Source organism: Dromiciops gliroides, chromosome 4 (assembly GCF_019393635.1).
Source record: "Dromiciops gliroides isolate mDroGli1 chromosome 4, mDroGli1.pri, whole genome shotgun sequence".
NCBI classification, from domain to species: domain Eukaryota; kingdom Metazoa; phylum Chordata; class Mammalia; order Microbiotheria; family Microbiotheriidae; genus Dromiciops; species Dromiciops gliroides.
The window spans coordinates 310,571,809-310,577,958 of record NC_057864.1 but is presented as its reverse complement, the minus strand read 5'-3'; positions in this window follow the sequence as shown (position 1 = coordinate 310,577,958).

The following is a 6,150-nucleotide window of genomic DNA, read 5'->3' as shown; positions in this document are numbered from 1 at the left end:
TTATACATGTATGATTATGTAAAACATTACCATATCAGTCATTTTGTATATGAAAACTTCTAAATCTATAATGACAGACAGAAATATGTATGTGTGTGTATACATACACATATATATGGAGAGACAGAGACACACAGAAATATACAGAGAGAGAGAGCAGGGTGGGGGGAGTGAGAAGGGAGAGAGAGAGAGAGAGAGAGAGAGAGAGAGAGAGAGAGAGAGAGAGAGAGAGATCCATCAGATTTTGAATTGAAGTTTTGCATCGACACATTCTTTCAGTCTTGGGATATGTTTCCCAAAGTCCTCATCTATGCCCTCTTTCTGTATAAATTATCTATAGCATAATGTGCTGACAGAACAACTTTTCTTCCTCTCTCTATTGATCTTCTCCCAAGTTCTTCCTACCTTATTTCTCTCCTCTAGTTGCTATGCTTCCTTACATGGGAATACTTTCTTAATTTAAATGCTAACCCATTTTTACGAATTCTGTTTCTTTTGAATAAGATAAATCAATCCAGAGCTATATTCTAGTCATGAGTTTAAACACACTGGCTCAGTGTTGTATATGAGTACCATCTACCTTTATTTATACCTTTTTTATTTATACCTTTGGTTTACTTGCCTGTGATATAAACAAAGGACATATGTGAGGATCCATTTGAGGCTGTGGATTTTACTTCTATATCATTTGGTATTTTGTTCTGATGCACTTTTGGATTCCTTAAACAGTGCTTTTCTTTCATTGTAACTGTCTTCTCATATTTAGCTTGATTGATATGTGTATGTAGACACATATATACACACATATACGTATATGTGTATATACTTATATGTATAGATATACATAATATACACACGTATACATACATGCACATACACATAATATGACCATGTATTAGAGCACAAAAACCTTACAACCAGATGGAGAAAAGTGGAAATAGTAAATGCATCCTTTTCAGATCATAATGCAATAAAAATTACATTCAATAATGGACAATTGAAAGAGATTAAAAATAAATTGTAAATTAAATAATCTGATCCTAAAAAACAAGTGAGTCAAAGAACAAATCATAGAAACAATCAATGATTTCATTAAATAAGATGACAATGATGAGACTTCGTATCAAAATTTATGGGATGCAGAAAAAGTAGTTCTTAGGAGAAAATTTATATCCCTGTTTACATCAATAGAATAGAGAAAAAGCAAATCAATGAATTGGGCATACAACTAAAAAATCTAGAAAAAGAACAAATTAAAATACCCAACTAAACACCAAATTGGAAATCCTGAAAATCAAAGGAGAGATTAATAAAATTGAAAGCAAGAAAACATTGAATTAATAAATAAAACTAGAAGCTGGTTTTATAAAAAAAAATTATAAACCTTTGGTTAATTTGATCAAAAAGAAAAGAAAAGAAGAAAACCAAATTACTAGTATCAAAAATGAAAGGGGTGAATTTACCACCAATGAAGAGGAAAGTAAGACAAATATTAGTAATTATTTTGCCCAATTATATGCTAATAAATTTAACAATCTAAATGAAAAGGATGGATATTTACAAAAATATAAATTACCAAGATCAACAGAACAATGACTTGTTGTTCTGTTTCACTCCCTCTGTTCTTCTCTTCTTTGGCCCATTAATAGAAGTTCAGAGAACTGCTAGACTAGTGCTAGGAGGCTGATTTCTATGGTTTGAGTTTCAGGCTCTGGGAGGGGGGACAAGTAAGGTATGGTGTTGGCCTTTATTTCCAATGCATACATGTATCATGTATCTACCTATTTTATCTGTTCCTTAGCTCTCTTAAAAAGATCTTTTTGCAGCACAGAACACTGTTGACACCATGGTATCTGTTGTGGCCCCAGCAAACTTTAGAAGCTGAGAATGCTGGCTTGGCACAGGCACAGGCTTTCACAACCCAAGCAGACTTCTAAAGCCTAAAACTTGGATCTCCATAGCAGTGAAAAGAGGATTAGAGAAGTAGGATGTGTGGTGGAGTTTTGCTGAAAGCTTGTGTATTAAGTCCCTGGGTTTCATTATAAGTGTATATATTGGGTCTTTGGGTCAAGTATTGCAACCTTGTTGCCAGTAGAATGGTGAGCAGTAAGGGAAAGTGATGCTTAATGAGCTTAGGATAGGCTAGTTCAAGGCTTTGGGGATTTTTTTTAGCTTTTGTTTGAATTCTAGATGTCCTAGATCATGGAAACAAATGAAATTGCTTTATCTTTGGTGCATAATTTATATTTTAGAGAAATTTGAGAGCTCAAGGGGACCAGACAAAATGTCTAGTCCTCTATGCTCACTCTATTCCAGAGACCCCAAATCAAGCAATTGGCTTTATGTCATGATTATGGTTTTTTTAACCTGTTTGTTTTTTGCCTATTAAAAGTATATAGTTTTCTCTGGAAAAAATTCTCCTGTCTTGCCAATATAAGCTCCATATACCCTTTTAGCATGTCATTGAAATACATGTCATACACAGCTAATGCATTTATAAAAAGCTGAGTTAATATTTTTCCCTATCAGTAATTGCACTGGTGAGTCAAAAGGGTAAGTAAAGTTCATCATATTTTTTGGGTTTTGGTTTTGATTTGGGCTTTTAACTCTGTATTTCTGCTACCTAAAACTTCAATTTTCTTTGCTTGTAGTAGTTTTGGCTATTTCACTAGATTTACTCTTAGACTAGTTATGAACCCATCAATCAAAAAGGGATATGATTTTCATTTTTAAAAAATATAAATGATCAAATTTAGGATAATTACATTTAAATTTAAAATTAAGTTTAGAGTCAATTGTTGATAATTTCAGATGATTATCTATCATTGTTCTCAAGTTATTTCAACTTGTTAAAAGTTGTAGTTGTTTTGGAAATGCACTTAATATATTTATATTTAACAAAATGAATGATATTGACAAATATAGCAGATATTGTGTTATTTTAAATTTCCACACAAAGATAGCATAAATTCTGGTTACCACATATTCTTATATGGAAAACACTTATATGAAAGAACTCATTGATGTCATAGACCTATTCAGACTATTCAGTAATGACAGTACTTCAAAGCATTTTATGTATTTCTTATGTAACCTCTCACATTACCAAAATTATTAATTACCTCAGTATTTTTATTGATTTGGGGGGGGCAGGGCAATGAGGGTTAAGTGACTTGTCTAGGGTCACACTGCTATTAAGTGTCTGAGGCCAGATTTGAATTCAGGTCCTCCTGAATCCAGAGCTAGTGCTTTATCCACTGTGCCACCTAGCCTTTTTATTGATTTTCTAAGAAAATTACCATTTTTAAAAGCTGGAAGTTAAGGTTGGGGAAAAGACCAGACCTGTGATTTCATTGGTTTATAGAAATATACATGAAGAAACTCCTTCCAATTAAGAGCAATATTTTTTAAACATATAATCTTAGAAAGCAGACTGGGACCACATAGAGGTTAAGTCATTTGCCCAGTGTTTCATAGACAGTATATGTCAGAGACAGCACTTGAATCCAGGGCTACCTGACTTCAGGGACAGATCCTTGGAGCCAGAAAGTCCTGGGGGCAAGTCCAACCTTTGACCCATTATGACTGTGTGACCCTGGGCAAGTTCCTTATCCTTTCGGTTCTCTAAGCAATTCTTAAAATTGTAGGGTGCAGTAAAGGTATAGACCAGCACTGATGGGAGTTTTCTCATTGGGACATTCTTTATAGCAATAAAATCTTGGCATCATTCCTTATCATATTTAGTAGTCATATTGTTCTAAACTTCTCTGTTTTATCTTGAATATCCTGCCATTTTCTACTTGTGGGACCAAGATTTTATCTTCTCAGTTTACGTTTCTATAAATCTAGGTTAATTGCACCAGAAGACCACAAAAGTCACTTCTATCTCTAAATCTATGATCCTGCAATACAATGAGTATACTATTGGAACAAAGACTTTATTTAGCTTGTAAAAAGTTTGGTAGAATACCTTAATTCTAAATTACTGAGAAGAATTTTTTGTAGCATAGGAGTTAATCCATCTTTAAATGTTTTATGGAATGATCTTGGAAATCCATCTGATCTAGGAGCATCCTTTGTTCACTTTAGGAGTTCATTTATGCCCTGTATAATTTCTTTCTAAGTAAGAGTTTTATTTTTTTTTAGAATTTCAATTTCCTTATTAAAAATTAGCATTAGAGATTTTTATTGATTTCACTTAGATTCTTAGTTCTATTGGCATGTACCAAAAACACTGAATGTTCTTGTTTCTGATAATTTTTAAAAAATTTCTCCTCCATCAATTAAGGAATCCCTATTTTTGTTTTGCTTTTATACAGCTTACTTTTCCTTTCCCTTTTAAGGATGAAGATTATCTAACTTTAGCCATTTCAATATTTTATATAGAATAGTTCTTTACAGTACTTGTCAATTTTAGAGGGGTTTTGGTTTCAGTTTTATTTATCATTACTTTGGTTTTCTTTAAAGTTCAGATTTTCTTTTCTTTTACAAAATAAGAATGTGTATTTCATGTAGTTCTGAAATAAAATACTCTTGTCTTCACAGTATGAATTATAGAATGCAGCCTGAGCTGAAAACCAAGGAACTAGAAAAGAATGTGATAATTACAGTGATTACTATATTAAAAAACCTATTAGACATTTTCTTTAAAGGTAGACTTTTTCCCCCTCATCAGTCTTGCCACTGTTTCTAAGGAAACTTCATTATTCCAGACAAAAAGCCCAAGAGGTAGAGTTAGGTTTTAGAAAACATAGCAGTTAAATTTTCAGGACTAGAAGAATACCAAACATGTAGAAAGCAGATGCTGGGGGCCTCAGCTAAATCAGAGATTGGCAATTTATTGGGCATACAGATATATGTTGTTATTCACTCGCAGTGACCCCATTTGGGTTTTTCTTGGCAAAGATACTGAAGTGGTTTGCCATTTCCTTGTCTAGCTCATTTTTCATTATACAGATGAGGAAACTGAGGCAAACAGGATTAAATGACTTGCCCAGGGCCAAACAGCTAGTGTCTGAGGCCAAAATTGAACTCAGGAAGATGAGTCTTCTTGTCTTTAGGTCCAGGACTCTATACACTGTTCACTTAGCTTCCCCTTGGAGGTATAAGGGAACCATGTATTTCTAGGAACAAATGCCATCCCAGGGGAGAAAAATGTAGTGCCACAGCATGGTGCTACTAAAGAGCAAGGTCATGGAATCCAATGAACACTAATAGTGGACAGGGAGGGGCAGCTAGGTGGTACAGTGGATAAAGCACCAGCCCTGGATTCAAAAGGACCTGAGTTCAAATCCAGCCTCAGACACTTGACACTTACTAGCTATGTGACCCTGGGCAAGTCACTTAACCCTCATTGTCCTGCCAAAAATAATAAATAAATAAATAAATGAATGAATGAATGAATGAATGAATGAATGAATGAATGAATGAATGAATAAATAAATAAATAAATAGTGGACAGGGAAAGCTGAAAATGGAAACCCGGTGGCAATCAGTTTTGAGTCTCCTTTTCACTTGCAATACAGCCTTGCAATTAGTCTTAGAGCATAATGATCACTAAAGGTGTTTCCTTTATTTGTATGCCTCCTGACCCTATGGTTGAATGTCAGAGAGGGGGCTGCTAATGGTCTCTGATGTCATCCTTTATGTACTCACAACCATCATCAGATAGTACAGGAATAAAGTTAACAAATAATACCAAATCCTAGCTCTTTTTTTTCATTTTGCTTAGAATGATGAAGTTTCCTTAGAAGCAGAGGAAAGAATGATACAGGGAAGAAGGGAGAAGTCTACCTCTAAAGAAAATGTTTAATAGATTTTCATATAGTAACCACCATAATTATAACATTCTAGGTTTGGTTAGATAGGTGGCACCTGCATTAAAGAAGGTCACCATTTTCAGAGTGGAAATTATGTCACTATTGGACCAGGTAGAACAAAAGACTGGGAATAGTTGCTAGGAATTTATCTGCTACCCCCAGCCCTTTCCTTAGAATTGCTAGTGAATTCCCATTTGTAGGATTGATCAAAGACAGTACTTAGTGAAGATTTTTGCCTCCTCAAGACATTAAGGTCCTTGCTCTGTTGACATAGACAAAGAACACAAAAGGGTGGTTTTAGAATAATAATGAATAATAACACTTCTGTAAC